The sequence below is a fragment of the Asterias amurensis genome, chromosome 5 (assembly GCF_032118995.1).
Source record: "Asterias amurensis chromosome 5, ASM3211899v1".
Classification (NCBI taxonomy): Eukaryota; Metazoa; Echinodermata; class Asteroidea; order Forcipulatida; family Asteriidae; genus Asterias; species Asterias amurensis.
Window position 1 is genome coordinate 2,964,911 of NC_092652.1, and position 12,709 is coordinate 2,977,619.

The 12,709-nt window shown below is 36.1% G+C and overlaps 1 long non-coding RNA gene across 1 annotated transcript; it reads left to right on the forward strand.

The window, feature by feature from the left end:
• The first annotated feature begins 9,868 nt into the window (after nucleotides 1-9,868).
• On the forward strand, nucleotides 9,869-12,709 carry LOC139937575 (uncharacterized). Its single transcript, XR_011786069.1, has 3 exons — nucleotides 9,869-10,350; nucleotides 11,343-11,438; nucleotides 12,324-12,709. It is a non-coding gene; the product is annotated as an uncharacterized lncRNA (long non-coding RNA).

A 12,709-nucleotide genomic window follows, 5' to 3' on the forward strand; every position in this document is an offset into this window, starting at 1 on the left:
CATAGCAAGCGAGCGTGCATGCACTGAACCTACGTATATGCAGCATGAATATTCACGTATTTTATGATTGCAGCGAATACCCAACGGCCGAACATTTCCCATGGCTTTCATGACATGCACTTAGCTTGTAAAAGAAATGGCAAACGTGTTCAGTCGAAGGGCGTTTAATTTATTGCAATGACGGTTTTGCACGGGGGCGGACACAACTGCATATGCAATTGTGTCCGGGCGGACACAATTGCGTTATGCAGCAGCGTCTGGGAGGACACGATTGTATATTTTATGCAAAACCGTCCAGCGGACATTATTGCATATGCAATAATGTTTGCACATGCAATAATGTGCTCCGGATGGTATTGCAATTGCACATACGACACCGGCAAGAACTCAATGTTTACGTTGTTGTTGTAACTCATGCCTCGCTCAATTTTTGCTAAGAAAAGAAAACGTCATGCATAATTTTCAGCTTAACAGCTTTATGAAATTGGGCATTGGGCCCTGGGCCCAATTTGAAGCCTGTTACAAAAAATACTTGCTAAGCACAGAAAAATATTGCTTAGCAGAGAGTGGTAACCAGCCAAAATTCCATAAAGTTGACATGATTGCAACTGGTGCACCACTAATTGTTTGCTTAGCTAAGAAAATTAATGCCAAGCAGTATTTACTGCTAAACTAACAGCTTTATGACAATTTTCCCAGGTGTGTGGTAGACCTAATGATATGTAGGGGTGGAGTGATGTTCTACAATGAAGATGTTTTAGCCAGCACTGGCAATAATAGATTTCTGAGCTGTTCCTTCCTTTTACTGTTGAGTCTCCCCCCTGGAGGAGAAACAAAGCCAGGGCCCCCTTGGATGGGAATAGAACCACCTGCATTTTTAGAGCAGTCTTCTCTAACCCAACACAATTTAGAAATAATGTGAGGCGAAAAACTCTCAAAAAATATTATAGTTGTTATCCTTGGTGCATGAATTTCATCATTCTATTATAAGACTGACCGTAAACTGCACCGCCTGAGTCAGGCAACGGGGCGTGTCTATCATCCAATCGGGTTGAGGTTTCTTAGCTTTCGAGAAATTCCTTGCATTGTTATTGGCCCAGATGTTACGAAGCCAATTGTAGTATATGCAAATCGTATTGCTAGCCCTCCATGATGAAAACAAGAATTGTTTTCCTTAAGACTCTTTGTTGGGAACTTATTAAGACCTATACAGTACCGCCCTATGCCAAATTTGATAAGCTGTTAAGGCATAGCAAGTTTCTTTGCTAAGCAAAGAATGAATGGTACATCGACACCAGCTGCAACAATTTCACCTTTATGGAATTTTAGTTGGTTACCAGTTTTTGTTAAGCAAGATTTGTCTGTGCTTAACAAGTTCTATGCTTATAGGATTTTTGTAATTGGAAACAATTTTATAACGCATGTAAGAACACCATTGCTATTGGCTAAACACAGAAACGAATTGCTAAGCATAAAGTGCGTTTAATAGCTAAACATTCAATAATGTTTACAGAACCACACCAACTCAATTAGAGATTATAATATGTTTACATTGTTGTGAATATAGTGTCCAGCCTTTTATTTTATTTTATTTTTTGCTAAGCAAAGAAATTTTGTCAAGCAAATTGTTCTGATTAACAGCTTTATGAAATTGGGGTCTGGGCTATAGGTCCAATTTCGTAAAGCAGGTAAGCACCGACAAATCGTGCTATAACATAAATTGGATTCTAGCCAGATTTCCATATTTAATGTTGCAACTGGTGTTGCACTCATTTTTTGCTTAGCAAAGAAATTAGCTTTGCATTATTTTCTGCTTAACAGCTTTTTGCAATTTGGCGCAGATGTGTAGCGGATGATAAATTCTAAGCCTAGTATGATCTTCAACAATGAAGTGTTTTTGCCAACACAGACAGTAATCGGTGCAATCGTAAATTTCTGCGCTGTTCCTTCCTTTTGAGTCTCCCTCTGGAGGAGAAACAAAGCCAGGACCCCCGTTGGTGGGAATCGAACCACCTGCATTTTCAGAGCGGTCTTCTCTAACCCAACACAATTTAGAAACACTCGGAGGCGAAAAACTCTCAAAAAAATTATAGTTTTTATCCTTGGTGCAGTTATTTCATAATTTTATTATAAAACGGACCGTAAATTGCACCGCCAGAGCAAGGCAACGGGGCGGGTCTATCATCCAATCGGGCTGAGGTTTTGAAATTCCTTACATTGTTATTGGCCCAGATGTTACCAAGCCAATTGAGGTATATGCAAATCGTATTGTTATTCAAATTTATCGTCTCTGCGCTTTTTGGCTGGTAAAAGACAAGGCAGGAAAAAAGACGCAGCGAAGACCGCATGGTTTAGTTCTACACGAGTCGGCGAACGGGCAAGATGGCGAATCTTCATGGTTGAATTTGGACCTCGCTTTTTATCGGATGAACTATATCAAAGTTTCACTCTTTATAACTGAAACAAACTGAGTTTCTAACTTTGAGTAGTCACTAGTCACATTCAGAACATTATTTATGAACTTCTGAAGGTAAAATGTACCTAAAACTTCAGACGAAAGTGAGGACCTTTGGTCAAGTTTTCACCAAAGCCTTACACGAGCAACTCTCACATTTTAGTCTAATTTTGTAGTCGAGTTTACGACCTGCTTGAAAACTCCCACGGAGTTTTTGCTAGTTGAGAATTCCTCCAAGTTGGACAGAATTGTCACCGGTGTAGTCAACCAACCCGCTGGTGGCATGGACCAACTCTGATGTTGAGCTTGCGAGTAGGGCTAGAAGGTTCCGGGGGTTTGTACATTTTTTTAAGACAACCAGAACTGTGGAACATTAACTTTTTACAAAATGGACTTGCATTCTCCTGTTGAACTTTCGCCTTTTTCTTGCGAGCACCGTCAAGTTGGTGTGAGATGCTCTTTACGTGCACCGTACTAAAATAACTTGAAAATGTGGCTTAAATTGGAAAACCAAACACTTTTTTGTGACTGTTGTCACTTTGAACTTTGAAACTTTTATGCCCACTGCCCTGGGTGAAGAAAGAAGATCTATGGATTGTGTGGTATGGGTTTGGTCAAGTCGTCCAAGGCTACAACGAGGTCGTCCAAGTTTCTACAAGTCGTCCCAGTGAAAAGACAAGTCGTCAAAGTCATTAAAAGTGACTCGGTTTTGTGTTTCAGAACTGAGCACTTTTTTGCTGACTGTTGTCAGAACTTTGAAACTTTTATGCTGACTGTTGTCAGAACTTTGAAACTTTTATGCTGACTGTTGTCAGAACTTTGAAACTTTTTTACTGACTGTTGTCAGAACTTTGAAACTTTTGTTCTGACTGTTGTCAGAACTTTGACACTTTTATTCTGGCTGTTGTCAGAACTTTGAAACTTTTATGCTGACTGTTGTCAGAATTTTAACACTTTTATTCTGACTGTTGTCAGAACTTTGAAACTTTTATTCTGACTGTTGTCAGAACTTTGAAACTTTTACATGCCCTCTGGGTGAAGAAATGTCTGTGGATTGTGTGGTATGGGTTTACAAGCCGTCAAAGTGGTAAGACAAGATCATTAAGATGACGTTAAGTGGTAAGCGAAAATCTAACTCGAAAATCTAACCCGAAAATCTAACCCGAAAATCTAACCCTTTCATCACCAATAATACCTATCGGTTTTCTTTGATGTTGTCTACTAATATTGTCAATGATGATGCCATCCACTATTTTCTGATCCGGTTTTCTCGTTTTGAGGGCATTTTGGTCGTGGCCAGAGTGATGCCTTGTAAAATAGTTTTCTTGGACATTTCCATTGTTTGGAAGAAGCTGATGTTGTTGTCATTTTAATCTTATATACATTCGCATGTTTAATTTGCTAATTAGCAAACATAATTAGAGACCCATTGATAAAACTAAAACGATCTTTAATCTTACTATTTAAACAAAATTAAAGCTTTTGGATAAATGTAGACAATTCTACACTTTAGGAACTTTAGGATATTGAAAATCACTCGACAGTTTTTTCCCTTGGAGTATTTTTCCCCCTGAGAATAACTTTTATAAAAATAAATAGCCCCATCCCAATTAAAATCAAGAAAAACTTTGAAAGTGATACTTCAGTATGCAACTGAGGTATACACTGTTCAACTAAAAATCATTAGTAGCCTAATAAAAATATAGAAGCAAAACCAAAATGGGAAAAAATAAGATTGAGCATCGAGTAGTATAGACTTTTAAGATGATACAATTTGTTCAGTTGGAAATATTAAAAAGGTTAATTTGGATAGCTGAATTAATCCTTTAATATTCCTGATGAAAACTTGTTATCAATTGATTGAAAGAGAAAAGATTAGGTGTATAAAAAATAATTACCCTATAATGGAACAAGATTATTTGTTCAGAATTAAACTTTACAAAGAGAAAAATGTAAGATAGTGTTTCTCAAGACTGCTCGAAAATACTGTCAAACATAGTTAAGCTGGAGCATTTTGCGGTAAACGCGATAGATGACTATTTTTTAGTTAGAAATATTAAAGTAGTTAATTTAAATTATTCATTTATTATTTCTTCTAAATAAATTTTATAAATTTTTGATTGTGAGGAAGTAGTAAATGCGCGAAGCAAATTTACCACACTTTGGTTGCTGCGCATGAGAGGAGCGCACAATGAAGAGCGAGCAAAAAAGCGGCGGACGAAGAAAGAAGACAAAGACGAAAGAAGACATCCCATCTCATCCCCTCTTGAAGTGAAAGGTGACTATGGCACGTAAGTGGTTAGAGGGACACAGACTAGGCCTAGAACTTAAGTGTTTCCTTTCAATAGGTTTGACTTTGCCCTCATTGAGGGCGAGCAAACTTTAAAAAGAAAGTTAATGGTAGGCAAAAGTTTAACCCAATTCCTTACATGGTGTTCAACTCGGTACTTGTTGATGTTGTCTACTAATACATGTATTGTCAATGGTGATGCCATCCCCTATTTTCTTATCGTTTTCTTGATTTGAGGGCATTTTGGTCGTGGCCAGAGTGATGCCTTAAAATACCTTTTTTTGGACATTTCCCAGGGTTTTGAAGAATCTGAAGTTGTTGTCATTTTAAAGTTATACATTTGCATAATTCGATAATTAGCAAAATTATTTAGAGACCCATTGATAACTTAATTTTAAAAATCTTGAAGCTTACTATAAACAAAATTATAGCGTTTGGATAATTTTAAATAATTCTCCACTCTAGGAAACATAGGATATTGAAAACCACTTGACAGTTTTTTCCCTTGGAATATTTTTTTCCCTTAGAATAACTTTTATAAACAAGTTAGTGTTTACTAAAAATCATAAGTAATGGAAGCAAACCCCAAATGGGAAAAAATTCTTTAAACTGCTCTTAAGTAGTCAAGTACTTTAAGTTTGAACGTTTTGTAGTATAGACTTAAATGATGATACATTTTGTTCAGTTGGGAATATTAAAAAGGTTAATTTGGAAAGCTGAATTAGTCCTTTAATATTTCTGATGAAAACTTGTTATCAATTGACTGCAATGGAAAAGATAAGGTGCATAATTACAAAATTACTATTTAAGTGAGCTAGATAAAAAAAAAATCAGAATTAAACTTTACAAAAAGGGAAAAATGTAAGATAGTGTTTCCCGAGACTGCTCCAAAATAGTTTCAAACAACGTTAAGATGGCGCATTTTGCCGTATACGTGATAGGTGATAATTTTTTAAATATTAAAATGGTTAAATTAAATCATGCATTTAGTATTTCTTCTCAATAAATATTATCAATGATTGCTATTATCAAGTAGAAAATGCGCGCAGCAAATTTACCACGCTTCGGTTGCTGCGCACGAGAGGAGCGCGCACTGAGGAGCAAGCAACAACAAAAGGCGGCAGAAGAAAGAAGACAAAGACACAAGAAGACAAGACATCCCGTCTCATATCCTCTTGATGTTTAAAGGTGTTTATGGTACGTATGTTGTAAGTGTTAGAGGGGGGGACAAAGAGTAGGCCTAGAACTAAAGTGCTACTTTTCAAAAGGCCCATGGCAGTTTGGCTTTAGCCCTTATTGAGGGCTGTCAAACTTTAAGAAGGTACATGTAGCTACTAGTTAGAAAAGGTTTAACCCAATTCCTCCCTTAGTCGTACAGGGTGTTGTCTACTAATATTTTCAATGGTGAAGCCATCCACTTTTATTCTGATCCGGTTTTCTTGATTGGAGGGCATTTTGGTCGTGGCCAGAGTGATGCCTTAAAATAGTTTCCCTTGGAGCATTTCCCAGTGTTTGGAAGAAGCCAATAACCTTCTTTTGTTGTCATTTTAAAGTTTAATTCCCTTGTGTCCCAAGCAGTTTAGAGACCTTATTAAGGTCATTTTGTAGTCATTTTTTTTTGAAAAAAAAAACCCAACAAAAAATATAGTTCTTAAAGATATGAAAACAATAAAAAACAACATTATCTCAGTGTGCCTGATGCACAAACTAATTGAAATTACTATAAAAAAAAAATACTAAATGACACCTCCTCCCCCCTCCCCCAAGTGTAAACCCATGTTAACATGGTACATTTGCAGTAAACTAATCATTGATAAATTCTTTCAGTAAGGGATGTTAAATTGATTAATTTATTTGAATTAAATTAACCGTTTAATATTTCTGACAAAAGGATTTTATCAATTGATTTTGAGTGAATCGATATGCAAGCCTAGCAAACGAAAACAAAGATTTGAATTAAATTTAGTTTTGAGAGCGTGCGCAGCAGGCAAACGATAAATTGAGAAGCGAGCAAACGATAAATTGAGAAGCGAGCAAAAAAAACAAAAACAAAAAGGAAAAGGAGGAGGAGAAACCAGAACTACGAAGAAGAAAAGAAGAACAAGACGAAGCATACATGTACATCCCATCTTGGTGTAAAAGGTGATTGTCGTAAGTATATGGTAAGTTGGTTAGATAGGGCAAAGAATTGGCCTAGAGGAAACTTTCGTTTAAATGTAATCTTAGTTATCACTTGGTTTACGTCTTATTTAATTGCCTTGGTTGATCAGTGATATCACTCTTGTGATATTTTTTACTCTTAATTTTATTTATGTTGCTTTTAATTTTCCGTAACATTCTTAAATATTTACGCACATTTTTATATCGTAAATTTATCACTTGATTTTAAGTTTACTTTTAATATGTTAATTCGTTTGCAGGGCCCAAATGGAAACTAGTTATTTTTTTCCGATTTGGATTACCCTGGGTAAAACTAATAATTACAGAACTTAATAACAGTATGGGGAGGTCGCAAATAGAATCCTAAGGCTTGTATACAGAGTCTGGCCTCCACAAGAAGAATACATATAATTAATAAGTTACAATCATGAGTTTTCAAACAATCATGAGTTTTCAAAATAGATAAATAAGCAATTTTCAATTTGGTTTATTTATTGAGTAATTTAATTTTATAGTTGTTCATAACCTGACAAGTCAAAAAATACAATTTAAAGAAAAAATAACCATCCATAACTTAACAGTTTTATTAATATTGAATCATATGGCAATATTTTAAGTAAAAGTTCATAAAGCTCCTAGTTATCGTAACCTAAGAAGAAGTTGCTTTTAATATCGTAATTTTATCACATGATTTTATGTTTACTTTTAATATGTTAGTTTGTTTGCAGGGCCCAGATAGAAACTAGTTATTTTTTACCGATTTGGATTACCCTGGGTAAATAAAGGAAATAAATAAATAAATAAATAAATAAATAGAACTTTCAGGTTTCAGGTTTCAGCTTTATTTCCATACCATTTGTACATGTACAATGTAAGGTAAAACTAATAATTACAGAACTTAATAACAGTATGAGGAGGTCCCAAACAGGAAGCCTAGGCTTATAATAGGGTCTGGCCTCTACAAAAAGAAGACATATAATTAATAAGTTACAATCATGAGTTTTGAAAATAGATAATTAAGCAATATTCAATTTGGTTTATTTATTGAGTAATTTATTTTTATAGTTGTTCATATCCTGACAAGTCAAAAAATACAATTAAGAAGAAAAAATAACTATCCATAACTAAACAGTTTGATTAATATTGAGTCATATGGCAATTTAAGTAAAAGTTTATAAAGCTCCTAGTTATCGTTAAATAAGAAGAAGTTGCTTTTTTAGTACTTCTTACAAACTCTTAAGTAAGTGGGCACAAAGGAGAGGTCCCTGATATCTTACAGTTGAAAGGTGAAGACTTGTCCTAACTTTACTTAGATGAAGTTTATCTGAAGCCCTAGTGTTGTAGGTATGAATGTTAGTGTTCCTTACAGTTTTCTAACAGTCTAACATTCAACGGTAATGACACAGTTTTTTCAAAGTTAGGCCTATACATTAAAGTACATATTATGGTATTTATAGAGATCAAATACAGATAAGGTGTTGAATTTGACGAATAGCAGTCCAGAGTGATCTCTGGGGCCAGACCCAATTAAGTGTTGTATTTCAACAGATTGGTTGCAGAGATGATTGGGGGTCTGAGATGGACCAAACTACCTGAAGTACACACCGATTACCAACAGGTTAAGTATGACTAAACAGGCCTGGAATTTCATGACGGCTACGGAGGTCATGACCTCTGTTGCCCGGGGCCTTGGTGCCCTTTCAAAAGTTTCCCATAGACTTTAAGATTTTCCAATTGAAGTGCTCTTTTCAAAATGAAAATGGCCTTGCATTCTCAAAGATGAAATTCCAGGTCTGGATTAGCTCAGGTGAGGTGAGGTCAGGTGAGGTCGGGTAAGGTCAGGTGAGGTCAGGTGTGGCCGGGTAAGTTCAGGGTGGATAGACGGACCAAAATAACCAACTTTTCCTTTCACAGCGAATAACACCCGTTCATTTCACAGCGACTAAAAAACGTTTTCTTCCCCCTGAATAACTCCTTTTTGCCTTAAATTCAACTAACTTGATTTATTTTTGTTTCAACAGAAACCTTGTTTCCATCCTGTGGTGGATAGGACGCTCAGATAGTGATGGTTGGTAAGATATGAGGTAATAGTATGGTGTAAACCATGGAGGAAGAATCTCCATGGTCTAACCAATCCTTCCTTTTGACTCTTGTTGAGCTTTTCTTCAACTTACCAAACTAAAAATCTAAGGTGTCTAAGAGATGCCACCATCCGATATCTCCTCATTTCTGGACATATCTGATGGTGGCATCTCTCAGACACGGTAGATTTTATGTTTGGTTAAGTTATCAGGTAAGCTCAACTAAACATGATTTATAAAAAATTAATGCTAACATTTCTTCAGAACTTTTTTTCTTTTCAGATACCAGAGGTGACTGCTCTTTACTTCTGGCATGGCAAGAGGTTTGGTAATGTATTAATTTAAGTTAAGATAAAGTTTAACCGAAAGTTAATCACAAAAGGAGAGCTTTTAAGAACTGGGATGTCTCTCACCAAACCTGGTCTGAGTAGAAGCAGCCATTAAAAGACTTAATCGCCCACACATTGGGCTTCAAATCTTCAAAGGAGCAACTTCACTTCTTAAAGTCATATGTTGTTCAAAGAATTTGGATGAAGTTTTAGTAGCTAAAATGCTTGATTTCAAACTTTGCAAAACCTTAGAATTCATGAAAAAAATCTCTCATCTCAAGCCGTTTGGATATAACAGTTGGAAACTGACAGTAGCAACTGACTTGAGTTTAACTAAAATGGTAAACATTGGTTATAACGATTAAACTTTCTTTCAATGTCTTTAGAGAAGTTCTTCATTATCACATTATACCAGAGGTTTCTTCATCAATGCAGTTTTCACTTCAGACATGGCAAGGATTTTGGTAAAGTATCAATTTGTTACTACGTAAAGTTTGACCAGCAAAGAGAATTATCAAAAGAGAGCTTAAGCCGATCTCTCGGCCCACCTACGTAGTACAAACATTTGGACGCATTCGATCATCAACAAGTTTAAATCTCCCACATATTGCACCTGACATCTTCAAAGGAGCGCCTTAATAGCCGATTTCACTTCTTCAAAATGTTTGCTGTTGGCAATTTTTGACCGAGTTTTCAAACACCATCAAAAATTGAAGAAAATGACTCCACACTATTACTTTACTTTAAAAAAATGTAGTCTCCCATGCATTGGGGCTGAATCCTTCAAAGGAGCAACTTAGCTGATTTCAGTTCTGACAAGTGCTCTTTTTAGAGCAAAAGTTTTGACTTATTTTTATGAGTTCTAAAAAAATTGTAGCAACTGATGATTTAGTTGGTAAACATTGTTTATTAAACAAAATGGCAACTTTCTTGTTAATGTCTTTAGAACTTCTTTGTTATCACAGATACCAGAGGCGATGGACATTGTTACTTTGGCATGGGAAGGAGTTTGGTAATGTATCGATTTGAATTGAGGTAACACTTGACTGGAAATTAATGGCAGTGGACACTATTGGTAATTGTCAAAGACCAGCCTTCAGTTGGTGTATCTCAACATATGCATAAAATAACAAACCTAGAAAATTTGAGCTCAATCGGTCATCGACTTGCGAGATAATAATGAAAGAAAAAAACACCCTTGTCACACGACATTGTGTGCGTTTAGATGGTTTCTCACAATGTTTTATACCATCAACCTCTCCGCATTACTCGTCACCAAGAAAGGTTTTATGCTAATAACTATTTTGAGTAATTACCAATAGTGTCCACTGCCTTTAACTACCAAAGAGAGCTTTACAAATGGTCTCTTACCCCAGGCTGCTTGGAGATATGATTGGTATAAACAGTTGCAAGTGATCTTCAAACAAAGTGACAATTGAAGCTCTGCATGGTATAGAAACCCACCTGAAGACAAGCAGAGTATACTATTCGAAACGTCAAGACAACACCCGCTCTTTTCAGAGCCAGCACTACTCCAAAAAGAAATTTTACACATTGTCGTACCCAGAAGTTCACTATAAGTTTCAATTATGGATTGTTCTGTTTGAAACATCCAGACAACACCCCCTATTTCCAGAGCCAGCACTACTCCAAAATGAAATTTGACACATGGTTGTACCCAGAAGTTCACTAGTTTCAATTATGGACTATTCTGTTTGAAACATCCAGACAACATCAGCTCTTTTCAGAGCCAACACTTCTCAAAAAAGAAATTTTACACTTGGTTGTACCCAGAAGTTCACTAGTTTTAGTTAGTTACTTCTTAAAATAATTAATCTCCCACACGTTGGACTTTAGTCTTCAAGGGAGAAACTTGGCTGGTATCACAATCATACAGGTGTTTGTTTTTGAACAAAAGTTTGGATTGAACTTTAGCAGTTCTAAAATGCTTGCTCTCAAACTCCTCAAAATCTGCAAATTCACTACAAAATGTTAAAACCCCTTTTACTTATTTTCTTTGTATTCAGTTGTCTGGTGCAAGATGGTGATCTTAGTGAACTTGCCTGACTGATGTCATCTATGTTTATCGTCATAGTAGGAATGACCACTACAAGGTCGCACTGGTAAGTTCAAGTTTGAGACCTTTGACCTTCAAGTTTTTATCGAATTCAAAGCACTTGAAATCCGTTAGCTCAGTGCATTTTTCCCTTCAAATTTTGTAAGAAAGACCGTCTGTTCGTAAACAATCATGCAAAAGATTTTCTCAAGAACACATCCATAAAGAGAAAAAATACCCCTCACTAATTCCTGGTCATTTCTGCTACGCAGACAATTTACAGGGCATTTTATTTCTGCTTTAGCGGGAACTCTTTGAAATTGGGCCCACTTGCTCAGTTTTTTAGCGAGATCGTCCAAAACTTGATGTTACTTCTTCAATGAAACTCTTACAAAATAAAGGATCAATCCAAGCTAGCCATAGTGTACTTGTTTTTTTTCAGTATCCTTTAGGCTCGTACTCATTGATAAAGAAAACTTTATCGGAGAAACGAAGGAGATGCGTTTCAGGTTTTGTTTAAGCTGCTGACCTTGTTTAAAGATGCTATGTCAGATTTTTGGCCCCAAACAGTAAAAAATATATATTTTTTGAGTGAATGGTATACTAAAGAGTATCAATCGCTCTAACGAAAAACAAATTTAACTTTTACTTTTAATGGTCAGGAAAATTTAAAACGTTTCTTATAAAACACATAAGAATTGGTCACATGATATAATTTCGGATCCCGACAAAAACTAATTTTGAGCACTTTAATTCACTGCTACTAATTATTGGCGGACTTTTTCAAGCAATGGCTCAAATGAAAGCTTGTAACTTTCACGACCCCTATCAAAATACCTGAATTTTAAATCAAAATGTTTGGGTTAAATCGACCAAAAATCTGACGTAGCATCTTTAATAGATTTAGTGAGAGTGATCAAATAATAATCAGTTAGGTTATTTCAAACTGCAGATTGGGAGAGAGTCTTTATAATGACATCATGGTGACATCAGCCTGAGATGACGAGAGAAGACTCTGGCTTGATTGAGGATCTTATGGACAAGAGCTAAGGACTGACTGGAGCAAGTCTAATCAAGAGGAGGATCAACATCATCCGGATCACAGTGACAACTAGAGCCGTGGGCTGTATCCAAATTGGCGGCTACGGTTACGGCTACGACTATTGCTATAGCGTTTCTAAGGACGTCCTATACTTCAAAGCTTGATGAAGTGACAATCTTGTCGTAGCCGTAGCTGTAGCCGCCAGTTCGGACATGGCTTTGTAGAACTAAAGACTTTTATCAAATTGCAACCATCTAGTTTCTCCCCTGATCAATTCATATAACTCACTAGCCAAA